The sequence below is a fragment of the Mustela lutreola genome, chromosome X (assembly GCF_030435805.1).
Source record: "Mustela lutreola isolate mMusLut2 chromosome X, mMusLut2.pri, whole genome shotgun sequence".
Lineage (NCBI taxonomy): Eukaryota > Metazoa > Chordata > Mammalia > Carnivora > Mustelidae > Mustela > Mustela lutreola.
In genome coordinates, this window is record NC_081308.1 from 56,043,456 (window position 1) to 56,070,832 (window position 27,377).

A 27,377-nucleotide genomic window follows, 5' to 3' on the forward strand; every position below is an offset into this window, starting at 1 on the left:
TGTAACTAGAAAAGAGACAATAAAATATTTGATGTTGTTTTAAGTTTCCTGTTGTCAGTCCCTCAGTGCTTTCTGATATTAAAGGAAAAAGTAGATGGATATTGACCTGGCAACTATCAACACCTGTCAGTCTCTCTTGGATAACCAATATCTCTATAATCTCTTCTTCCCAGTAAAAAAATATATATATATTCATAACCCACACTGTGCCATCTCAAGCTACTGCACCAAGATAAAATTACAATGATTTTCAGTCATTCCAAATGGACAGAATACCCTTCCTTATGATATCATGTCTTATAAGATGGATATTGCTACCAATATACCCAGATGTGACTGTGGAAGATACAGGAAACAAATAATAATATTTTTACATTCCTTGGGTTGACCCTGTTTACACAGATGCATTACTATCAGAAAAGGTTGGTTTGGGACATTGGAATGAATTTACTTAATGGGTCTGTATGTAATTGGGTTGGAGGAAATTTTTAATTTCTACAAAAATTATTAGAATTCTACCTTATTCTCTTTTGTTAATTTTCACATGTTAACAAAGCTAACGTTTTTGTATAGCAGACAAGATCTTAAATCCTAACAAAACTCAAATTTTTCCTTTTTTTTTTTTAAGTTTGAGAGCCTCATGTTCTCTCATGCTGCTTTAAATACAACTCAAAAAAAGGGAGCTAAATGGGGCAGTAAGACCAGACTTTTTATTTTATTTTATTTATCTTATTTTTAATTAAAAAATTAAAGATTGTATTTATTTATTTGACAGAGAGAGAGCATGAGTGGGGCAGGGGGAGGTAGCTGCAGAGAGAGACTGAGAAGTATACTCCCTAATGAGCAGGAAGCCCGATATGGGGCTTGATCCCAGGATCCTGACTGAGATCATGACCAGAGACAAAGGCAGGTACATGTGCAAAATCCCTTTTTTCTGGGAAACAATACTTTACAAGAGATGTTTGAAAAAGTACTGGGGAATCAACTTTAATGGGAGATACAAAAATTTAATTGACTTTTGTAAAGCTACAGGGATCCAAATGATGGGAATCCCAGCCCGTTTAGGTTGTGGACCACAGAGTATTCTTCTCTGTAATATTTTATTTTCTTCCATGTCTACTAACTCCAGTCCAAGTTCACTGATCTCTTTTTAGATAGTGCAAAACCTGGCAAAGAATACCAAACAAGTGCCCAATATTCTACATTTATTATATAATTTCTAACATATAGAAGTGTGTTATCAAGGCTGGTTCTGTGAATGAACATAGTTATGCTAAAGTGTGTTTTTTTCTCCAAGAAATTAAATGCATGATTATCACACAATTATAAAATACTTGTGTCAAGAATTTTTATTCAAAAATTAATAAGAGAATCAGATATTAAAACTAGTTCACATGGTACTTTGGGATATAAGCAGAGTTGTGCAGCAAAAGTGCTCTGGGCCCATAATTTGGGTTATAGAATTTATGTTTTCTAATGAAAAATCATTAACTTGCATTATTGTTAACAAGAATCTTGTGCATTACCATCAGTTTTCTATATTAAAACCTGTTGCTCTACAGTTTGTAAATAACTTTGTCAATAGCAAGCTAATAAACGGTGTGACTCCAAAGGATTGAGATAATCTCCAGAGTTTCTGCTACATAATGCCCAGGACTCCATTGAAAGGACACCTAAGAATTAATTTTGCCCAAAAATTTGATCATTGTTTTCACTGTCCTAACCTATTTTCCAAACCTAGTCCTTTTGCTTCACCTTTCAGTCTGCGGACAACCCTGTATCTGATTGACTTGTTAATTCTGGGAATGTTTTGCAGATTAATTTGCTTGCCAGAGGTGGTTCCTCTAATTGATGTCTAAGAACCCTAATTAGTTAAGAATACTTTTTTTTAACATTTTCATTGCTATTTATTATTATTATTATTGCTAATATTTCTATTATAAATAATTCACAAGGGCATTTATCTGACAAAACACAAAGAGCTGGCTACTAGTAGAAAAAGTACATTTGACTCTGTCAGTGAAAATGGTAAAGGGATTTGAGAAAATAAGGCAAAGCACTGGAATCATGTGTTAAAACTTGAAATATTATAGACACATTTACTTAATTTCTAATACTGTTGTTGCTTATAATTAAATAAGATGTTTTCCATGAACCACGCATTACAGCAAATATGTTGTTTATACAGATTAAATTTTCATCAAAATGGATGCCTGGGTGGCTCAGTTAGTTAAGCAGCTGCCTTTGGCTCAGGTCATGATCCCAGCGTCCTGGGATTGAGTCCCGCATCGGGCTCCTTGCTCGGCCGGGAGCCTGCTTCTCCCTCTGCCTCTGCCTGCCATTCTGTCTGCCTGTGCTTGCGCTCTCGCCCACTCCCTCTGATAAATAATTTAAATCTTAAAATAAATAAATAAATAAATAAATAAATTCTCATAAAAAAATTGTAAGTGTATTTTATTGTAGGATCATGATCAGCATTTTGCAGATGAGAAAAATGAAATTTGGAAATGTCTCTTCAAATCCCTCATACAATATCTGGCCTAGATAGAAGGATATACTATCACAATTGAGGAAGATAATTGAGATTACTTAAAATGATAAACTTTATTGTTTAGGGTTTTTTAAAAGTTTGCCACAGATTCAGATTCTTTTAAAATATGTATCTATTTTGTGTAAAGAGAATGCACTGAGAAGTAAAAAAGAAAGTGATATATCAGTGCTACCAACTAATGGCTATACTATCATCACCTTATTTATGAACAATGAAACAGCATGCAATATTTAAATCAATTTAAATAAATTCCTATTTACTTTATATATTTATAAATTTCAATAAATTCCTATTTATATATAATTAAAGAAATTCCTCTAACAAACAGTATGTGTTGAAGGTTGCTAGCAGAAAAGTGTTGTACTACATGGAAGTAATCAGAAAATATGATCTAAAATTCTGCTTTCAAGGGCGCCTGGGTGGCTCAGTGGGTTAAAATTCTGCTTTCAAGAAGCTATAAGAGTAAGTACTGAGCATTAGCTATTATATGCTATGGATGAATAACTGAAATCTACATTTGAAACTAATGGTACACTATATGTTAACTAATTGAATTTTAAAAAGTTAGTAAAAAAAATACCACTATTTTATAAAACAATATTCCCAACAGGCTCTTTTGCTTTAAAATACTCACTTTGTAACGAGGGTCATTACTTTTGTCTAGCCAATTCTTACATCACTGTTTATCCCTTCTCTGCTTTATTCCTTCCCAGTATCAATAAAGGCTCACTTGGGGTACCTAGAAGCCATGAGAAAGCTTGTAATAGATCTGGCTGGCTTTCACCAGCAATTTGACCACCATGTGCACAGGGAAGTCTATTGATAAAGGCTTTAATGCAACACATTGCAAATACATGGATTATTTTGAATTCTCTTTCTTGAGGTCTTGTTTCATGATAATAAATTTAGGGTGGCTTATTGGAATGGATGTTATTAACATATTTTCATAGTTCTAAGTACATGGAATTGTAAAATAGATTAATGAATGTGGCATTACTCACAACTGTCCTCATTTTGAAATCAAATTACAGTGTACTGAGCTGAGGAGGCAAAGCAGATTTGGGATTATGAGTGAACTAATTTAAAAAAGTCTTAGGGGTGTGATCAGACTATTGGGTAATTCAGTAGAAAAATGTCAACTGATTGAGATTCTGTGTTCCCTGATTTCAGAGAGAAGTTAAGATAAATAAGTAACATGAGGAGACTAGGAAGCCAAACATAAGTGAAAATTTTGTGCCAGGGTGTGTATACATCTGTTTATCTTCTTGCTTTACCATTAAGGTTGTTCCTAGAGGAGAGTTTAAATATGTGTTGGAGCTAATCTCTGTGGATTACACAAGAAACCACATCCTACAGCTCTCCCTGAAACACCCCTTATGATTTCAATGTAACTTGGTTTTTGCATTTTTAGAAATAACAAAATACTTTGCAAACTCCTCTACTTTATTATTTCTACAAGTTACCACCACAAGTGAGTCAGCTGGCTCCACATTTTAACACAGTGACAGTCACAGAGGAATGGAGGAATGAGTCGAGTTATCAATATATGTGCTTTTAAGAAGTATGACAGGGTAGCAGCTATTTCCAGGAACCAAAACATGGGTCAGCAGCTGTGCAGGAAAAGTGGTGGAATAAATGACTCATTTCAGAGTTCTATAACATATTAGTTCTATAATGTATCTTCAGCACCCAATTACCCGCTTTGATCTAAAGATAAGGATTTACAGTTAAGGTCCCATTTATGATTTGACTGGTAGGGTCTGAAGAATTTTTACTATTGTTTTGACTATTACTTGAAACCTATAGTAGTACTTGGGATATGTGTTGTGTATTCTGTGAACATGTGCTAATTTTAGATTAGATAATTCCTGTCTCAAACCCCTGTTAATTTGTTTGTTTTTGATTACTTGTTAGTGGTTTCAGTAAATGGATATATCTGAAAAATAGCAAAGCCACTATTAAAATAAGTTATTATTATATAGAGCATGGAATTGCACATTCCTCCTTTGAATCCAACAGAGTTTCACCATATCCTTAACAATTTGGGAAAAACATGCTATTATTTTTCTTTATAAAATTTCTCCTGTTAGGCTGTGATGATTGTCATCAGCAGTAACTCCTCTGAAGGCTTTGTCAAAAGAGTTGAAAAAATTGGAAAGGTGTGAAGGTAGCTGTTTGCTGAATATAAAGAAAAGAGCATTGAAGTACAATTCACATTCTTACTTCTCCTTCTATGCTTTCAGATGTTTGACATTTGAAAATTTTGCTTCTAGAAGAGATGCCCTATATAATTCTTTTTTTAAAATTTTTTATTTTTTATAAACATATATTTTTATCCCAAGGGGTACAGGTCTAGGAATCGCCAGGTTTACACACTTCAAAGAAACCCTAAGCCCAGCAGGAGAAGAGAAATCGTAATGATCAGAGCAGAAATCAATGAAATAGAAACCAAAAAAACAATAGAGCAAATCAACGAAACTAGGAGCTGGTTCTTTGAAAGAATTAATAAAGTTGATAAGCCCCTGGCCAGACTTATCAAAAAGAAAAGAGAAAGGACTCGAATAAATAAAATCATGAATGAAAGAGGATAGATCACAACTAACACCAAAGAAATACAAACTATTATAAGAGCACACTATGAGCAACTCTATGCCAACAAATTTGACAAACTGGAAGAAATGGATGCATTCCTAGAAACATATAAACTACCACAACTGAACCAGGAAGAAATAGAAATCCTGAACTGACCCATAACCAGTACGGAGATTAAAACAGTCATTAAAAATCTCCAAACAAACAAAAGCCCAGGGCCAGACGGCTTCCCAAGGGAATTCTACCAATCATTTAAAGAAGAACTAATTCCTATTCTCCTGAAACTGTTCCAAAAAATAGAAATGGAAGGAAAACTTCCAAACTCATTTTATGAGGCCAGCATCACCTTGATCCCCAAACCAGACTAGGATCCCATCAAAAAAGAGAGCTATAGACCAATATCCTTGATGGACACAGATGCGAAAATTCTCACCAAAATACTAGCCAATCGGATTCAACAGTACATTTAAAGGATTCTTCACCACGACCAAGTGGGATTTATTCCAGGGCTGCAAGGTTGGTTCAACATCCGCAAATCAGTCAATGTGATACAACACATCAATAAAAGAAAGAACCAGAACCATATGATACTCTCAATAGATGCTGAAAAAGCATTTGACAAAGTACAGCACCCCTTCCTGATCAAAACTCTTCAAAGTGTAGGGATAGAGGGCACATACCTCAATATCATCAAAGCCATCTATGAAAAACCCACTGCAAATATCATTCTCAATGGAGAAAAAGTGAAAGCTTTTCCACTAAGGTCGGAACACACCAGGGATGTCCATTATCACCACTGCTATTCAACATAGTACTAGAGGTCCTAGCCTCAGCAATCAGACAACAAAAGGAAATTAAAGGCATTCAAATCAGCAAAGAAGAAGTCAAGTTATCATGCTTTGCAGATGATATGATACTATATGTGGAAAACCCAAAAGACTCCACTCCAAAACTGCTAGAACTTGACAGGAATTCAGTAAAGTGTCAGGATATAAAATCAATGCAAAGAAATCAGTTGCATTTCTCTACACCAACAACAAGACAGAAGAAAGAGAAATTAAGAAGTCCATCCCATTTACAATTGCACCCCAAACCATAAGATACCTAGGAATAAACCTAACCAAAGAGGCTAAGAATCTATACTCAGAAAACTATAACGTACTCATGAAAGACATTGAGGAAGACACAAAGAAATGGAAAAATGTTCCATGCTCCTGGATTGGAAGAATAAATATTGTGAAACTGTCTATGCTACCTAAAGCAAGCCCTATATAATTCTTACTTTAAGGAACAAGTTGCTTTTATAATTTTTAAATTATTCTACCATTCAAGTATTTCCATTTAAATTAAATTCAATATCATTTAAAAAATAATCAAAAGTGCAGCCAGTATTCAATTCCTGGGCTAAATAATTTTAGAAAGCTTTGTGTTATTGAACCTACAGGGTTTTTCTGTAGTTTTAACTCTTTCTTTCTGTGATTTTTCCCATTAGTCACGTAAGTGACTGCAATATAACAGACATTGAGGATAAAGAAGGACTGAATAGAACAATCCTTGGCCTCATGAAGTTGAGAATCTAGCAAGGTAGTCAAACAACTCAATCATTCAGAGACAATTTATTGAGTGCCTGGCCTAAGATGAGCACAACAAAACCCCAGCTCAGAGGAATCATTTTAATGTGAGAGATAGATAATAGGTAAGCCAACTTAAAAAAAAATTGTACTGGTTTTTCTTTAATAGTGATGCATATTTGAACTAAATAAGCACATTTTAAAAAGAGCAGTGATTGAGAAGAAGAGGTTTTTTAACTGAGTGGTCCGAAAAGGACTCCCTTAAAAAGTCTGTTTTGAACAGATTTCTGAATAATATCAGCTATGAAGCTGTGTAAAGATCTCAGGGGTGGGTGATTTTTTCCAGTCAAAAAACTGTAAAGGCTCCAAAGTCACAATACAGCTGTAAGTTTCTCTATTAAAGTAACTTCTGACAAAGGATGAGAAGAAATAACTAACCCAGGTTTAAAAGAAAAGGGACAGACTTTCTATGGAATTAATATTTAATTAAAGCTCTAAAGGACAAAAATACACTAGAGCAAAATCCTGGTGATGCTGATATACCTAATGAAAGATCATAAACAAGGTGTGGGTAGCAAAGTGTGTGTGGGAATGTTGGTAAGCACAGTGAGGAAGAGTCATCCCTGAACATGTTCTTAAATGAAGCAATTCTTGTGTTGTTTTAAAAGGTAAATTGGAGTTTGTCTAAGTGATTAGAGAAGGATGCCTCAGCTTATGGAACTTCGAAGCCATAAAGATGTGATAAACTACTGCAGATATTTTCATGTATATTTGTTGTTGCTTCTAGTAATGGTGATCTAAAAACTCCTACTTAAGACAACTAAAAATCCAGACAAAATAGCTTTTAAAGTTAAAAATATCAGAATGATTATAAAAATAAGTGAGGGATTACTGGGCCAAAATACGAAATACAATGAGAGCCTAGAGATATATTCCCTGAAGCCATTTTAGCTATGAGAGCATTTGAAACTGCTAAAACACACTGAGCTGTGTTTTTCATAGACTCTTGATACCAGAGAAACAAAATTCAAAATCCAGCAACAATCAAGTTTGAGGACTTTGGTACAACCCAAATTTAAGTTGAGATCCCCAAAGAACAAGGAGAAGCAGAAATAAGACTATAGCCTGCCTTGCCTTCTGTGTAAACTGAGAAAGTCAGTCACTGAATTTGGAGTATGATTGTCTTGTAGAGTCTCAGATATAAGAGAAAATCCTGCCAAGGAGGACCATACCATTATGATAGCTCTTAATTATCCCTACTCAATAAGAGTTTCAAATATAATGTCTTGAACATAGCAAAATGTAACAAAGCATGCAAAGAAAAATCATTAACAAGATTTGATAAACAAAATGGGATTACTTATGATATTAAAATGATCAATAAAGATTGTAAAATGGCTTGATTACTCTGCTCAAAGAAATGAGAGGGGAAGCAAATTGAACAAAAAACTGAAACTAAAAATGATATTGAGAAAGATTTTATAAATGAACCAAATGGATACTCTAGAACTTTAAAGATATGACAGCTAATTTAAGATACCACAGGGGTGCCTGGGTGGCTCACTTAATTAAACCTCCAATTCTTTTTCCTTTTATTTAACACCTTAATTTTATTTTATTTCTTTCATTTTGGCTCAGGTCATGATGTCAGGGTTGTGAAATAGAGCCCAGAGTTGGGCTCTGTGCTGAGCCTGGAGCCTGCTTAAGATTCTTTTCTCTTCTTTTTCTATCCCTCCCTGCACTCTTGCTCGCTCGCTCTCTCTTGCTTGCTAATAAATAAATAAATATATAAATATATAGAGAATAGACAAAGCAAAATAAAAGCAGATTATGGAAATAAATATAAAGATTTTGAAATGAAAACAAGTTCAAAATAAAATAGAGAAGACCTACACAGCTAAAAGTTCATTCAAAAATCTACTATTAAAGAAGTCAGTATGACACAATGTTAAGATATCAAAAGATTTGAGCATGTACTTTACAGAAAGGGTAATCCAAATGGCCACTCATATATAAAAACTGTTTATCTTTATTATGAATCTGGAATTAAATTAAATTAAATTAAATTAAAATTAAAATTAAATTAAAACCTAGAATGGCATACTATTACACACTTACCGTATTGGGCAACAGTAAAAATGTCTTGCAAGAATGTGAAAGTATGACAGTGCCCATAATAAAAACATTTGAGGTAAGTTGTACAATATTTAGAAAACTTAACAATAAAAATAAAAAAATATTGGTCCATTCCTAGAAACACAACATGGAACTAAATGAATATTTTTACCAGGATATGCAAACAGATGATTATAGTTATTTCATTCATAACAGCAGATCAGCAGTGGTATATTTGCACAATGTTACATTAAATAAGAGAGAATATTAACAACCTGGGAGGAGGGGCTAGGTTGTTATCATAAAGAGATCTTCTATGGTGCTGATTATGTTCTATTTCTCAAAATCTTTAAGTTAAAAAAGTTTTCCAGTTTATATCTAGATAGATAGAGAGATAGATAGATAGATAGATGATAGATAGACAGATATCCCAGAAGCTGCAATGCTAGGCTAGGACCAGGCTTTAAAGGGCTTTTCTATACTCTACTAAATACTTTAAACCTTTCATTATATCATAGCTCAGTGTTCAAATCTCCATTGGTTTCCTCAGTTTCCTAATATTTCTCTTAAGGTGACCTGATCTAGACTTTTGATCACCTTTGTCTAAATATTTCTATTTTAACAAAGTCCTTTGTAACACTCAGAGACTGAAACTTAGAAAAATACTCTGTTATCTCACTAGAGTGGAAAATATATAGTTACCCATTAACTAATGATATCCATGTCTACATTAGATCCATGACATTTTTAATTCTTGGGAGCTTTTGGTTAAATGAATTTTTTAAGCTTCCTTTAAATGAAGCTTTAAGCCATCACCACATGAATAAAATTGAAGAACTAAATGAAAACAAGCCAAGTATTTACAGAGTAATAGAATGTGCAGTGGAAAGAGTACAATTCTGAAATCATAAAGCCTAAATTAGTGTGATGCATCTTTACTAGCCATGTAATCATAAACCAGTTATCTAAATTGTGTTTCCTCGGTTTTTTCACCCATGAAATGGTGATGATAATACTTATTATGCAGAGTTGTTGTGTGGCTGTAATGAAGCATGGAGCATGAGAGTCTCATATTCCATGCTAAAATGATAGCTATTTTTATACTTATAATAATTCTAATAATAGTAATTAAATTGTTCAAAATGATAATATTCATTTATATTGAGGCATTGTATTGACTATTCATAGACACATTTACCAAAATAAATTTCATTTTACTTTACCCCCCCCGAGGATATATATTCCCTAATTCAATATGAATCTCATTATGAATAATAATTATCATGATAAATATGCTGATTTTTCTTCTATTTATTTTTAGGGAAGTATCCTAAACTGTTGAACATAAAGAAACTTAAGCAAGTCTGTCTTATTCAAAATTTGCATGCTGCTTTCTTATGAAACTAGATTATAGAGTTGTATGAAATAAATTCATGCAGTTAAGATATTTATGTTTGGAAAACTGGGTGGTCAGTTTAGTATCTCAAAAGAAGATTTTAAATTTAAACCTTAAAAATGAGCTCTTTCAGCCTTATTTATAGACCATCCTTCATGCTTCATAAGTATTCCTTCATTGTAAACTAAGTAATAGTTTTTGTCACAGTGTATATAACTAAAATGGATTTTATATTCTATTATTTCAGAGTTAGTTGCAGTTTCTACTTCCTTACTTCCTTTTTTGAAAAATAGATTAATTCTACAAAAAGTTTTTTCCAGCTTTATTGAAAAATAATCGACATATTATAATTTGTAAATTTAAGAAATGATTTCTTATAACGTTGCAAACTTTTAACATTGTGTAAATTTTGTACAATTTGATAAATTGGTATACATCTGTATTGCAATATAATCTACATAAAAATGTTAATACATCTACTATCTCATATAGTTGCCACTGTTTTTATGCACGTATCGTAAGGAATTTTAAGATCTACTCTCTTAGCAACTCTTATGTATATAGTACAGTAGAGATAAACTTCAGAGTTCTTGTGGGTTTTGTTCCAGACCACCTCAATAAAGAGATTATCTCAATAAACTAAGTCAAATTATTATTGTTTTTTTGGTTTCCCAGTGCATATAAAAAAATAAACACTATACTGTAGTGTATGTCTTTAAAGAAAAACAATGTATATACCTTAAGTAAACTAGTTCTGAGTTTTTAGTGGGTCGTAATTACTGATCACAGATCACCATAACAAATACAATAATAATGAAAAAACTTGAAATATTGCAAGAATTACCAACATGTGACAGAGAGACACAAAATGAACAAATGTTGTTAGAAAAATGGAGGCAGCAGACCTTTTTTATACAAGAATCCTATAAAATTTCAACTTGTAAGAATGTGATATATGCAAAGTTTAATAAAGGGAAGCACAATAAAAAAGTATGTATATATTATTAACTATGATCATCATGCTGTACATTAGATCCCCAGAACTTTTTCATATTATAGTTGCAAGTTTGTACCCTTTGACCACCTTACTCCACCCCAGGTTCACCCCTTGTCAACTCAACTCTAAGTTTCTATTAGTTTGCCTTTTCTTCAGATTCTGTATGTAAGGGATATCATAATACATAAATTTAAAAAATATATTAAATCTTTGAAATATTTCACTTAGTATAATACCTTCAAGATCCATCCATGCTGTTGTAAATGGCAGTATTTCTTAATTTTTCATGGTTAAGTAGTAGTATTCCATAGTATATATTTACCATACTTATTTTATTCATTCATCCATTAATGGATACTGAAGCTATTTCCATCTCTTGCTTAGAGTTAATAATTTTATAATGAACATAAGAGTGCAGATATGTCTTCGAATAGTGACTCCGTTTCCTTTAGATATATACCTAGAAGTGGGATTACTGAATCATATGGTAATTTTACTTTTAATAATATGAATCATCTCCATACTGTTTTCCATACAAATTTATATCCCTATCACAGTGCATAAGTTCCCCATTTTCCCCAATATTTAACAAAATTTTTAGTTTTAATTTTTTGGTAGTATATATTCTAATAGGTAGTAATATCTTGCTGTGTTTTCCAGAAGTAAACAACAACAACAACAACATAATGACTTTGCCCTGAGTTTTTACGTTGAGCACTTTTTAATGCTCCTGTTGGTCATTTATATAACTTTTTGAAAGAAAAAGTCTATTGAGATCCTTTTGCTATTTTTTAAATTATATATTTTTTTCTATTTGTATCTGTTGGTTATTAACCTCTTTTCAGATATAAGATTTGTAAGTATTTTCTTCCATTCTGTGGATTGTGTTTTTATTCTCTCTCTCTCTGTCTCTCTTTTTCGGCAATGCAGAAACTTTAGTTTGATGTAATACCATTTATTTATTTTTGGTTTTTTACTTGTGTTTTTGGTCTGGTATCCAAAAAACTATTGGCAAGACCAATGTCAAGGAGAATTTTTCCTATGTTTTCCTTTAGGAAATTTAGTTTCATGCATCACAGTTAAGTCTTTAATCTATTTCAAGTTAAGATTTATGAGTGATATAAGGCTCCAGTTTCATACTGTTTTATGTGACTATTCAGTTTTAAATATCATCTATTGAACAGACTATCCTTACCCATTACATATGTTGGCCCCTGTCAAATATTAGGTGACTGCATGAAAGGATTTATTTCTGGACTCTCAATTCTGTTCTACTTGTTTATTGGTCTGTTTTTATACCAGTATACTTTATTGTTTTGAGCTTGAGGGCTTTGTAGTATAATTTCAAATCAAGAAGTGTAATTTCTCTTCTTCATTCTTTCTCAGAACTGCTTTGATTATTTGTTGTCTTTTATGGTCTCATATAAATTTTAGGATTCTTTACTTACTTCTGTAAAAAAATAATATTGGATTTTTTTAAAAAGATTTTTTATTTATTTATTTGACAGAGAGAGATGACAAGCAGGCAGAGAGGCAGGCAGAGAGAGAGGAGGAAGCAGGCTCCCTGCTGAGCAGAGAGCCTGATGCAGGGCACGATCCCAGGACCCTGGGATCATGACCTGAGCCGAAGGCAGCGGCTTAACCCACTGAGCCACCCAGGCGCCCCTAACTTTGGATTTTTGATAGGAATAGAATTTACAGATGGTTTCCGGTAGTATGGACATTTTAACAATGTTAATTCTTACCGTTCATAAATATGGGCTATCTTTCCATTTGTATCTCCTTCAATTTCTTTATCAATGTCATAGTTTATGGGGTACAGATCTTTCATCTTCTTAGTTAAAACTTTTCCTAAGTATTTTATTATTTTTGATGCTACTGTGAATTAGATTGTTTTTCATCATTAGAGTGTAAAAATGCTCCTGTCTTGTGCTTACTTTGGCAGCACATATACTAAAATTGGAATGATGCCGAGAAGATTAGCGTGATCACTGAACAAGGATGACATGAAAAACTGGGAAGCATTCCACATTAAAAACAAAACAAAACAAAATTCTTGTCTTTTATATATTGATCTTGTATTTGGCAGCTTTACTAAATTTGTTTATCAAATTTTTTTGTGACGTTTTTAGGATTTTTTTACATGTAAGTTCATGTTATCCAAAAAAGGAAAATTTTATTTCTCCTTTTTTTTTTTTTTGGAGTCTTTTATTTCTTTGTGCTCCTTGTTTCTCTGGCTAGGACATCCAGTACTATGTCAAATGAGAGTAGTGAAAGTGGACACACTTTTCTTGTTTCTGATCTTTAAGGTGAAAACTTTCAAACTTTTTTGATTGAATATGAGATTAGCTCTGGGCTTGCAATATGTGTTTTTTAATTGATTTTTTAAAATTTTTATAAACATATAATGTGTTTTTATCCCTAGGAGTACAGGTCTGTGAATCACCAGGTTTACACATTTCACAGCACTCACCATAGCACATACCCTCCCCAATGTCCATACCCCCACCATCCTCTCCCAACACACCTCCCCCCAGCCACCCTCAGTCTGTTTTGTGAGATTCAGTGTTTTATGGTTTGTGTCCCTCCCAATCCCATCTTCTTTTATTTTTCTTTTCGTACCCCTCAAACTGCCTATGTTGCATCTCCACTTCATCGTATCAGGGAGATCATATGATAGTTGTCTTTCTCAGATTGGTTTATTTCGCCAAGCATAATACCCTCTAGTTCCATCCACGTCATCACAAATAGCAGGATTTCATTTCTTTTGATGGCTGCATAGTATTCCATTGTACATATATACCACATCTTATTTATTGATTCATCTGTGGAAGGACGCTTAGGTTATTTCCATAGTTTAACTATTGTGGACATTGCTGCTATAAACATTTGGGTGCATGTGCCCCTTCAGAATGCCACGTTTGTATCTTTAGGGTATATACCCAGTAATACAATCACTGGGTCATAGGGTAGTTCAATTTTCAGCTTTTTGAGGAACCTCCACGCTGTTTTCCAGAGTGGTTGCACCAGCTTGCATTCCCACGTACAGTGTAGGAGGGTTCCCCTTTCTCCACATCCTCGCCAGCATCTGCCATTGACTGACTTGTTCATTTTAGCCATTCTGAAAGATGTGAGGTGGTATCTCATTGTGGTTTTGATTTGTATTTCCCTGATGCCGAGTGATGTGGAGCATATTTTCATGTGTCTGTTGGCCATTTGGATGTATTCTTTGCAGAAATGTCTGTTCATGTCTTCTGTTCATTTCTTCATTGGATTATTTGTTCTGAGGGTGCTGAGTTTGATAAGCTCTTTATAGATTTGGGATACTGGCCCTTTATCTGGTATGTCATTTGTAAATATATTCTCCCATTCTGACAGTTATCTTTTCGCTTTGTTAACTGTTTCCTTTGCTGTGCAAAAGCTTTTTGATCTGATGAAATCCCAATAGTTCATTTTTGCCCTTGCTACTCTTGCCTTTGGCGATATTCCTAGGAAGAAGTTGCTGCTGCTGAGGTCAAAGAGGTTGCTACCTGTTCTCTCCTCAAGGATTTTGATGGATTCCTTTCTCACATTATGCTTCTTCATCCATTTCCAGTCTATTTTCATGTATGGTGTAAGGAAATGGTCCAATTTCTTTTTTCTGCATGTGGCTGTTCCATTTTCCCAACACCTTTTGTTGAAGAGGCTGTCTTTTTTCCATTGGACATTCCTTCCTGTTTTGTTGAAGATTAGTTGGCCATAGAGTTGAGGGTGTATTTCTGGGCTCTCTATTTTGTTCCATTGATCTATGTCTGTTTTTGTGACAGTTCCCTACTATCTTGATGATGACAACTTTGTAATAGAGCTTGAAGTCTGGAATTGTGATGCCAACAACTTTGGCTTTCTTTTTCAATATTCCTCTGGCTACTCGAGGTATTTTCTGGTTCCATATAAATTTTAGGATTATTTGCCCCAGTTCTTTAAAAAAAAAATGGATGGGATTTTGATAGGGATAGCATTAAATGTGTAGATTGCTTTAGGTAGCATAGACATTTTCACAATAATTGTTCTTCCAATACAGGAGCATGGAACATTTCTCCATTTCTTTGTGTCTTCTTCGATTTTTTTCATGAGTGCTTTAGAGTTTTCTGAGTATAGATTCTTTGTCTCTTTGGTTAGGTTTATACCTAGGTATCTTAGGGTTTTGGGTGCAACTGTAAATGGGATTCACTCCTTAATTTATATTTCTTCTGTCTTATTGGTATAAAAAAATGCAACCAATTTCTGTGCATTGATTTTATATCCTGACACTTTACAGAATTCCTATACAAGTTAGAGCAGATTTGGAGTGGAGTCCTTTAAGTTTTCCACATACAGTATCATATCATCTGCAAACAGTGATAGTTTGAATTCTCTTTTGCCAATTTGGCATAATTTCGATGCCTTTAATTTCTTTTTGTTGTCTGATTGCTGAGGCTAGGACTTCTAGTACGATGTTGAATAGCAGTGTCATGATAACGGACATCCCTGCTGTGTTCCTGACCTCAGCGGAAAAGTATTCAGTTTTTCTCCATTGAGAATGGTATTTACAGTGGGTTTTTCATAGATGGCTTTGATAATATTGATAATATGTGCCTTCTATCCCTACACTTTGAAGTGTTTTAATCAGGAAGGGATACTGCACTTTGTCAAATGCTTTTTCAGCATCTATGGAGAGTATCAGATGGCTCTTGTTCTTTCTTTTATTAATGTGTTGTATCACATTGATTGATTTGCAGAAGTTGAACCAACCTTGTAGCCCTGGAATAATTCCCACTTGGTCGTGGTGAATAATCCATTTAATGTACTATTGAATCCGATTGGCTAGTATTTTGGTGAGAATTTTTGCATCTGTGTTCATCAAGGATATTGGTCTGTAGTTCTCTTTTTGGATGGGATCCTTGTCTGGTTTTGGGTTCAAGGTGATGCTGGCCTCAGAAAAAAAGAGTTTGGAAATTTTCCTTCCATTTCTATTTTTTGGGAACCGTTTCAGAAGAATAGGAATTAATTCTTCTTTAAATGTTTGGTGGAATTCCCCTGGGAAGCCGTCTGGCCCTGGGCTTTTGTTTGTTTGGAGATTTTTGATGACTGTTTCAATCTCCGTACTGGTTATGGCTCTGTTCAGGTTTTCTATTTCTTCCTGGTTCAGTTGTGGTAGTTTATATGTCTCTAGGAATGTACCCATTTCTTCCAGATTGTTGAATTTGTTGGCGTAGAGTTGCTCATAGTATGTTCTTATAATTGTTTGTATTTCTTTGGTGTTGGTTGTGATCTATCTTCTTTCAATCATGATTTTATTTATTTGAGTCCTTTCTCTTTTCTTTTTGATAAGTCTGGAAAGGGGTTTATCAATCTTATTAATTCTTTCAAAGTACCACCTCCTAGTTTTGTTGATTTGTCCTATTGGTTTTTTTTGTTGGTGGTGGTTTTTTTTGTTTCTATTTCATTGATTTCTGCCATGATCTTTATTATTCCTCTTCTCCTGCTGGGTTTAGGCTTTCTTTGTTGTTCTTTATGCAACTCCTTTAGGAGTAGGGTTATGTTGTGTATTTGAGATCTTTCTTATTTCTTGAGAAAGGCTTGTACAGCTTTATATTTTCCTCTCAGGACTGCCTTTGCTGTATCCCACAGATTTTGAACACTTTTGTTTTCATTATTATTTGTTTCCATGAATTTTTTCAATTCTTCTTTAATTTCCTGGTTGATCAATTCATTTTTTAGAAGGATGCTATTAGTCTCCATGTATTTGTGTTCTTTCCAAATTTCCTCTTGTGATTGAGTTCTAGTTTCAGAGCATTGTGGTCTGAGAATATGCAGGGGATGATCCAATCTTTTGATAATGGTTGAGATCTGATTCATGACCCAGGATGTGGTCTATTCTGGAGAATGTTCCATGTGCACTAGAGAAGAATGTGTATCTGTTATTTTGGGATGAAATATGTTGAATATACCTGTGATGTCAATCTTGTCCAGTGTGTCATTTAAGGCCTTTTCCTTGTTGATCTGTTGCTTGGATGATCTGTCCATTTCAATGAGGGGAGTGTTAAATTCCCCTACTATTATTTTATTATTGTCGATGTGTTTCTTTGATTTTGTTATTAATTGGTTTATTTAGTTGGCTGCTCCCATGTTAAGGACATAGATATTTAAAATTTTTAGGTCTTCTTGTTGGACAGACCCTTTGAATATGATATACTGTCCTTCCTCATCTCTTATTATAGTCTTTGGCTTAAAATCTAATTGATCTGATAAAAGCTGCCACCCCAGATTTCTTCTGATGGCCATTAGCATGGTACATTGTTTTCTACCCCCTCTCTTTAAATCTGGGGGTGTCTTCGGGTCTATGATGAGTTTCTTGGGCAGCATATTGACGGGTTTTGCTTTTTATCCATTCTGATACCCTGTGTCTTTTGATTGGTGCCTTTAGGCCATTTACATTCAGGGTAACTATTGAGAGATATGAATTTAGTGGCATTGTATTGCCTATAATATGACTGTTACTGTATATTGTTTCTGTTCCTTTCTGATCTACTACTTTTAGGCTCTCTCTTTGCTTAGAGGACTCCTTTCAATATTTCCTTTAGAGTTGGTATGGTGTTTGCAAATTCTTTCAGCTTTTGTTTGTCCTGGTAGCTTTTTAATCTTTCCTTCTATTTTCAATGATAGCCTAGCTGTATATAGTATTCTTGGCTGCATGTTTTACTCACTTAACACTCTGAAGTTATCATGCAAGGTCTTTCTGGCCTGCCAGGTCTCTGTGGATAAGTCTGCTGCCAATCAAATGTTTTTACTGTTGTACAATACAGACTTCTTCTCCCAGGCTGCTTTCAGGATTTTCTCTTTGTCGTTGACAGTTGTAAATTTTACTATCAGGTTACGGGGTGTGGACCTATTTTTATTGATTTTGAGGGTCATTCTTTGCATCTCCTGGATTTTGATGTTTGTTCCCTTTGCCATATTAGGGAAATTCTCTACAAAAATTCTCTCCAATATACCTTCTGCTCCCCTCTCTCTTTCTTCTTCTTCTGGCATCCCAATTATTCTAATGTTTTGTCGTCTTATGGTCTCACTTATCTCTCAAATTCTCTCCTCATGGTCCAGTATTTGTTTGTCTCTCTTTTGCTCAGCTTTTTATTCTCCATCATTTGGTCTTCTGTATCACTAATTCTTTTGCCTCATTTATCCTAGCAGTAAGAACTTCCATTTTTTATTGCACCTCATTAATAGCTCTTTTGATTTCAACTTGGTTAGATTTTAGTTCTTTTATTTCTCCTGAAAGGGCTTTTATCTCTCTGGAGAGGGTTTCTCTAATATCTTCCATGCCTTTTTCGAGCCCAGCTAGAACCCTGAGAGTTGTCATTCTGAACTCTAGTTCTGTCATATTACCAATGTCTGTTTTGATTAGTTCCCTAGCCTTTGGTACTGCCTCTTGTTCTTTTTCTTGTGATGAGTTTTACCACCTTGTCATTTTGAGCAAATAAGAATATATAAAGGAGCAAATAAAATGCTAAAAGGGTGGCAAAGACCCCAGGAAATTGTGCTTTAACCAAATCGGAAGAGACCCCAAGTTGTGGGAGAACGAAAGGGGATAAAAAAGAAGTTCTAGGGGAAAAAAGGTTAAAAAAAAAAGAAAACAAGGAAAGAATATTACCAAAGAAAAAAAATATATATATATACTAGACTTGTGACTAGACTAGGGTCACTCACTTAATTTTAGGAGTATTTTGGTCTCTTAGAAGAAACTACCTCCCAGGATTTTAAAGGATGAAAAACATATAAGGGTAGGCACAATGATGGGATGGAATGAACCTATAAAAATGAGTTAAAAAAATTAATTTCTAAAAAATAAGTTGATAGAGCAAGTTGGTTGGGACTATAAAGAAAAATAAACTGGAGAAAATTTGCTCAGTCTGGACACTAGAACAATCTTGGAGCTAGATTTAGGGTATATTTTGGTCTATTAGGAGAAGTTATACCCCAAATTATTTAGAAGAAAAAAAACCCTATGTGTAAAAAAATATATAGTTAGATACAATGGAGGATAAAATATGACTATAGTAATGAAGGTTCAAAATAGATTATTTTTTTGTAAGCTATTTAAAAAATAATCTCGTTAAAAAATCATTGAAAGACGAATTGATAAAAGTTAAAAAAAAAAGTAGCAGAAGAAAAAAGAAAAAATATATAACTGCAAGACTAAAGAATCATTGGGAGAAAGCCATGAATTCTTTGTTTTGCTTTCTCCTCCTCTGGAATTCCACTGTTCTCTTTAGTAAGTGAAGTTGATCTTGGCTGGGTTTCTTGTTGGTCTTCTGGGGAAGGAGCCTTTTGTATTGATTCTCAAGTGTCTTTGCCCGAATGGATTTATCCTGCCCTTACCTAGGGTAGGGCTAAGTAATCCGTGAACTTTTGTTCCCTGAAGGCTTTCCGTAGAGTTCTCGATGATGGAATGATAATGGCGGTCTCACAATCCGGCCCAGAGGAGTGGAGAACTCAGGGCCCCGCTCCTCAATGCACCCTCAAAGAAAAGTGCTTAATCACTCCCATCTTCCCGGCCTCTGGCCATGCTTGGAGAAAAGCACTCTGTCATTCGCACTTGGAGAAATGTCCTTGGTCATTCTCATCTCCCTGGCCTCTGGCCGTGCTTAGAGAAAAGAGCTCAATTACTCCTGTCTCCCTGGCCCTTGGCCATGCTCCAAGCTCACCCTGCCTATTCCTGGTTCAAAGTAACCCTGGGTTGAGAGCTCACTCCTCAGCTTTGTCTCTGTAGCCAGCTTCCCCACTCTAATACCTGTGAATTCTGTGACATTCAGATACCCCTGGTCCTTCTGTGACCCTGAGGGACCTGGGGCTATGCTGACCCCACTTGGGCTTCACTCTGATTTAGCCTCTGGGGTGATATCCCTCAGTGGATCAAATTTAAAAAGTCCTGATTTTGTGCTCCATTGCTCCACAGCTTGCCGGGAGCTGGTCCCTCCCCCCGCAGTCTACCTTCCCTTTCTTTGGGTTCTCTTTTCCGCCGGTTCTACCTTTCAGAAAGTGATCAATTTTCTCTTTCTAGAATTGTTGCTCTCCTTCTCTTTGATCTCCCATTGGACTTGTAGGTTTTTGCAATGGTTAGATAAGCTATCTACTGATCTCCTGCTACCTGATGTCGTCTCAGCCTGCTACTTCTCGGCCAATTTGAATCCTTCCACGGAATATGTGGTTTTCATTGTGTTGATGTGTATTCTTTCTGTACCCAGTTTGTTGAGTATTTTTATTATGAAAGGGTGTTGAATTTTGCCAAATGCCTTTTCTGCATATATGGAATTGATCATATGAGATATCATTGATCATTCTATTAATATAATGCATCACATTTACTGATAGGTGCTGGTGAATTCAGTTTTGTAGCATTTTGTAGAGAATTTTTACATTTTTTATTTATCAGGGATATGATCCAGTAGTTCTTTTTGTTGCTGATTTGAAAAGTGCCTCGGAGTATTTCAACCACTTCAACTTTTGGGAAGGGTTTTACAAGTGTTTGTATTATTTCTTCTTAAAATGTTTGGTAGAATTCACTGTGGACATCATCTGATTCTGGACTTTTATTTGTTAGAAGGTTTATATTACGAATTCAATCTCCTTATTCCTAATTGGTCTGTTCACATTTTTTATGTCCTTATGATTCAGTCTTGATAGGTTGTATGTGCCTAGGAATTTGTCCATTTCCTCTAGGCTTTTGATTTGCTGGCATTTAACTGTCTGTTATCTTTTATATTTCTGTGGTATCTGTTATAATGTGTCCTTTTACATTTCTAATTTTATTGAGTCTTCTCTCTTTTTTCTGATTTAGTCTAGCTGTCTTTTTTATTTATCATTACCAAGTCTAATTTTATTTACCATTTTAAAAAACTTTCTAATTTCTTAATTCTATATTTCAATTATTTCTGCCCTAATTTTTATTTTTTTAATTGCTTTTGCTACTTTTAAGTTTACTTTTTTCTTTCTGTACTTTTTTGAGCTGTTATATGGTTCTTTATTTGAAATGTTTTTTTAATACATTTAAAGCTATAAAATTTCCTTTTATAACTGCTTTGCTGCTTCTCATAATTTTTTGGTATATATTTTTTTATTTTCCTCAAGATGTATTTTTATTCCCACTTTGTCTTCTTTTTTTTGATTTTTTGTTTGTTTAAAAATGTGTATGTCTGTGTATTTTTAAATTTTCCAAATTTCCTTCGGTATTGATTTCTAGCTTCATATTATTTTGGCTGGAAATATACTCGATATGCTTTCGATATTATTGATTTTGGGGGGACTCTTGTTTTGTGGTTTAAAATGTGATCTATCCTAGACAATTTTCCACGTGTGTTTGAGAAGAATATTTATTATGATACTATTGGATGGAATATCCTGTAAATATATTAGTTTCATTTGACATAGTTCTTATTTGTTTGTTTGTTTTGTTTTGTTTGTTTGTTTGGTTGGTTGAGAGAGAGCAGGGCGGAGAGAATGAGCAAGGGGTAAGGGCAGAGACAGAGGGAGAAGATACCCTCCTGAGCAGGGAGCCCAATGTGGGACTCTATCTCAGGACCCTGGGATCACAACCTGAGCCAAAGGCAAAGGCTTAACTGACTGAGCCACCCAGTTGTCCAGGCAGTGTTTAAATTCACTATTTTCTTATTGATTTTCTGTTTGGATGATCTATCCATATGTAAGAGTGGGGTATTATTATCCCCAGATACTATTGTATTGCTATTTATTTCTCCTTTTTGTTTTGTTAGTATTTGTTTTATATATTTATGGGGCTCAATATTAGGTACATGATATTTACAGTTACTGTATGGATGAATTGATGACACTTTTCTTATTGTATAATGACTGTGGTGATTTTTAGCTTATATAAACCCTATTTTGTCTGTTATAGTTATTGCTACCCTTGTTTTCTTTTGTTATCATTAGCTTGGAATATCTTTTTCCATCCCTTTACTCTCTGCCCATGTGTGTCCTTAAAGCTAAAGGCATTTTTTATACGCAACATATTGTTGGATCTTGTGTTTTTTGTTTGTTTTTTAAATCTATTCTAGCCTTTCTATGATTTCCAACTGGATGATTCCATTCACTTACAGTTAAAGTAATTATTGATAGGTAAAGACCTAACTATTGCCTTTGATTCTTTTTATATTTCCTGATTTATTTAAATTTTAGTTAATATATAGTGTAATATTAGTTTCAGGATTAGAATTTAGTAATTTGTCATTTACATATAACATTCAATGCTCATCACAAGTGACCTCTTAATAATTTTTACTGACTTAGCACATTCTCCTGCCCATCTCCCCTCCAGAAACAATCAGTTTGTTACTTATAGTTAAGTGTATTATGGTTTGTCTTCCCCTCCCTTTTTAAAAATTTTTTTCTTTCCCCAGTGCTTATCTGTTTTGTTTCTATGTTAATTGTTTGCTCTTTTGTAGATGCTCTGCTTTTTATTTCCTGTATTGTTCTCTTTGTAATCTGATGACTTTTTGTGGCAGTACGTTTTAACTTCTTTATCAAAATCTTTTGTGTATCTACTACATATTTTTTTATATTTACCATTAAGTTTATATAAAATATGTTAGTTATAACATTCCATTATATGTTGAAAGCAACTGAACTTCAATAGTGTACAGAAAATTTATACTTCTATAACAAGAGGTTATTGATGTTTTTACATTTTGATCATTTTTATATTGTACTTTTAATAACAAATGATTGCAGTTATAGTTATTTTTAATAAGCTTGTTTTTTAACTTTTAAACTAGATTAGTAAATGATTTCTATATCACCATTACAGTATTGGAGAATCTGGTTTTGACTATACATTTACCTTTAGCAATAAATAAGGAACCATCCATGCATCCATGTTGTCATCTTGATTACATCACCGTCCCCAAATCTTCAGTAAGTGTTACTTTATATTTATCTATTTTTAAAGATTTTGTTTATTTGACAGAGAGAGAGAGAGCTCAAGTTGGCAGAGTGGCAGGCAGAGGAAGATCTAGAGGCAGGCTTATTACCCAGCAGTGAGCCCGATGCAGGTCTTAATCCCAGGACCCTGGGATCACGACCTGAGCCAAAGGCAGCTGCTTAACCGATTGAGTCACCCAGGGACCCCTAAATTTTACTTTAGTTAATATATGACCATTTTTTATTTCTACTAATAGACACATCAATTTTATTGCTTTTAATATTAAGGTCTTCTCCTTAACATCATTATCATCTAATTCTTTTTCAATTTTAAAAGTGTTGTTTACATTTGTGGTGGTAAGTATGTAATTCATGTATGTGGTGGTATGTAAGTAATTCAAATATGAATTTTAAACTCCAGATCATATGCTCCATTGTGGCAGATATTTGTCTTATTCATCCCACCCACAAAAAATTAGTACTCAATAGGTCTTTGTTGATTGACTGAATGAATTAAGTGTTCTGACACTAGCATAGCTGACCAAACCAGAGATCAAGGAGAAAATATAATGATTGTCAAATGGGTGAACCTGAGATAAAAAGACATTTTAGCTTCGTTAGTTTGATATACACTCCAGATAACATTCCAACTCTGCATGGATTTTTGGAAAGCAAACAACTCCTCTCCTAAATAATAAATGTATTAATTGCCTTCCTTATGAGTCCTGACAGCAGTCAGCTTTGTGGGTTTCTGATTCCATTCCAAGAGGTTGAATGTCTGTTTGATTTATGTCATAGGCAACAGTGTCATGAGGAAAGACTTGTAGGATAAAATTTCTTAAAGATGGGAACACATATGGCTGCCTATGGACTGTGAGGTGGGTGTTAATGAAAATGCATTGAGCAGTAAGGGAAGGGCAGCTCACAACCATAGGAAAGGTGCCCTGTGTCTTTGTTTTGTTTTATTTTGTTTTACAAACAGATACCATTTCCCCTCCCCATGGAAATTTTCAAATTTACTTTTCTCTAACAACCACAAATACTTGGGACATTATGAACACAATATGGGCCTTAAAGGATAAAAATAAACAAAAATTTAAGTAAATGTTAAGTGTTTATCATTATTTCAGCCATGTTTTTCTATGTTTAACTTCTCAAAGAAATTACACAGTCTGGTTTCTAAATATTATACCAAGCTGTTAAACTAATGCAAAGGGTTTTATGGAATTTTTTATAACACCATCTAGATTTTCTACATTGGCTGTCACTCCTGAAAATTCTCAGTTTATAAATGTGCATGCATTGAGGCAGCATATATTTACATTATAGTAAATATTCACTTGTTATTTACCTGTTTTATTACTGTATTTTGATCCTTTCTAATTGTTCACTTTCTTCCATGTTTCCCCCTTATTTCTACAAATGTCAATCCATCACATGTTATGTAAAGTCAAACAGAAGAACAGCTGTTAGTAGAAAGGATTAATAGGTGATTTGATGTTACTCTGTGAGATATTAAGTAATAGTCAAGGTATTTCCATATCATCATTTTAATATATTTCAGTAATACAGCATAGTTGTTATGCTTTAATTAAACCTTCATTAAGTCTTTATATATATATATTTTTTCCTAACTCACAAATCAGCCCTCATGTCAGATTCAAAACCCACTCAATTTATGGAATAATTGTTTTGTCTTCCCCACACAATCTTCATTTAACTTATTGCTCTGGTGTGCTCCTTTGTCAGCACATATATTAAGTTATTGCTCTGGGTATGTCTGTGTAAGCATTCTTAGTTCAGAGACCTAAGGAGGAGGTCCAAATTGAAGAAAAACAAACAGAAAAAAAGAAAATGTTCTCAGCCATTTCTTGCAGTTTCATTTGCAGGAACCACAAAAGCAAAGATATTAAAATGTGTTTTTTTCTTATTTTTTAAAATTAAGTTTAAATTTTTTATTGGATTATGCTCCCTTAAACTCATCTGATACCATGAATAGAAAACCAAAGCAATCCACCAAACATTCTTTCATGATGTTGCCTTTAAACATGTTGCCTTTACAAAGTTTACAGAGTAGTCTCATCTGTAGAGTAGATGAGCCTTGACTCAAAAGTGTCATCAAGGACTGTGGTGACACTTGCCTTGCCATCCGCCCGCTGTTCCTGCCATGCCAGGCTCTCCTGCTTCACAACTGTTTCACGACTGCAAAGCCAATGGCTCCTTCTCTTCTCCCGGGGCGGCGTGCTGTGCCTTCCCCAGACATGCTAGTGGGGAGTGCAGTCACAGACGTGTCCCTTTCCTTAAGGCTCTTTCCACGGGCTTAACCACGCTTCACTCCCAGGCAGAGGGGATGCCCGGGCTAAGATGATTTCGCTCCATACAGGTTTCTCCCACGATGCTCCAGAGACTATGTTCAGGCAAGCAGCATCAGCATCCCCCAGAACCGACACTGATTTCCCAGTGAATGCTGTGCTTTCGCAGAGGGGATGCAGGAACAAAGAGGCATTTGCTCTATTCGGGTTTCTCCCACTGTGCTGTGAACACTAGGTTAAGGCAAGCAGCAACAGCAGCCCGCAGAACCGACTCTGATTTCAGAGAGACTGCCTTGCGCACGCAGAGGCTTTGGGCTTGGCGCGAACCGCACTTCGCCGCTGCTTCCTCAGGAAGGCTTTGGGTGTTCGCTCTTTCGCATCAGGGAAGAAAATCTGGGGGAGAGCTGGTGCCTCTTGGGCCTTGCTTTCATTGGCTCTATGTTGGCGCCCTGGGTTCAACCTGCCAGGCCGAACTAAGCAGACATAGCCACAACCTGCAGCAGCATGCGTGGCCTAGGATGGCACTCTATGCACACTACCATCTCCCGGTATAGGCAACACTTGGCCTTTTGCTCTGGTGCTCAGGCGGACTAGGGGACTAGGCCAGTGCCTTCCCCACAGGAGAGGAGAGGCGACAGGATCCCTGCACACTGCCTGTGCACTGGGATGGAGAGCTGTGGGGGACTTATCTCACTCCTTCCCCAGCCAGCCCGGCCACCGCGAATGCTTCCACATCCTGGAGGAAGATCTTATCTGACGACCCGTTCCTTTAGGGAGCTACTTCTGTGTGTTCAGGTTATGGTCCTGGTGGCAAGCACATGTCTGAACCAGGGACATGTGGCCAAGGAGCTGCTTTCCCCTTGGGCTCAGGGGCCCAGGACAGGCATGCCTTCTGCCCAGACTCCTTCCTCACAGTGGAGCACGCGCCCCTGCCCTAGTCGTCCCCTCGGGTCTCCTTCTCAGCCATGTTTCCGTCTCTCCACACAGAGAGAGGGTGACACTTGTCTTACCACCGACCAGCCAGGCTTCCGTCTCTCCGCGCAGGGCGCGGGAGACACTTGTCTTGCCACCGCCCGCTGTTCCTGACAGGACCGGCTCTCCTGCTTGGAGACTGTTTCTGAAAACAGGGCCAACGACTCCTTCTCTTCTCCGGGGCAGCGTGCTGCACCTTCCCCAGACATGCTGCTGGGGAGCGCAGTGACAGACGAGTCCCTTTCCTTAAGGCTCTTCCCACAGGCGCAACCAAGCATCTCCCTCAGGCAGAGGGGATGCCCGGGCAAAGCCGATTTCGCTCCATGCGGGTATATTACACTGAGCTGTGGAGACACGCTTAGGCAAGGAATAGCCGCATCCCACAGACCCGATTCTGATTTCCCAAAGAATCCTGTGCTTTCCCAGAGGGGATGCCCGGGCAAAGAGGCTTTCGCTGTATGCGGGTTTATCCCACCTTGCTGCCAAGACTAGGCTAAGGCACCCAGCAAGAGCAGACCACAGAACCGACTCTGATTTCCCAGTGACTGCTATGCTATCGCAGAGGTTTTCAGCTTGGCGAGAATGGTACTTCTCTGCGGCTTCCTCAGCAAGGCTTTGGTCGTTCGCTCTGTCGAGTCAGGGATAAAGAGCTGGGGCAGAGCTGATGCCTCTTGGGCCTTGCTTTTCTGGGCTCCATGTTCTAGTCCTGGGTTCACCCTGCCTAGCCGAAATAAGCAGACACAGCCTCGACCCTGCAGCAGCGTGTGTGGCCTAGGATGGCACTCTGCTCACAATTTCATCTCCCGCCGTAGGCAAGACCAGCCCTTTTGCTGTGGTGTTCAGGTGGACAGGGACTAGGCCAGTGCCTTTCCAGCCGAGAAGAGATGCGACACGATCACTGCACACCGCCGCGCCCTGG

General features: G+C 35.8%; 1 protein-coding gene and 1 non-coding gene across 2 annotated transcripts in view; both read left to right on the forward strand.

The window, feature by feature from the left end:
• Nucleotides 1–27,377, forward strand: part of LOC131822047 (conserved oligomeric Golgi complex subunit 2-like) — a 502,532-nt gene that overhangs the window by 62,891 nt on the left and 412,264 nt on the right. The gene's annotated exons all lie outside the window — the stretch shown is intronic.
• LOC131822345 (U6 spliceosomal RNA) lies at nt 13,152–13,258 on the forward strand. Its single transcript, XR_009350220.1, has one exon. It is a non-coding gene; the product is annotated as a U6 spliceosomal RNA (small nuclear RNA).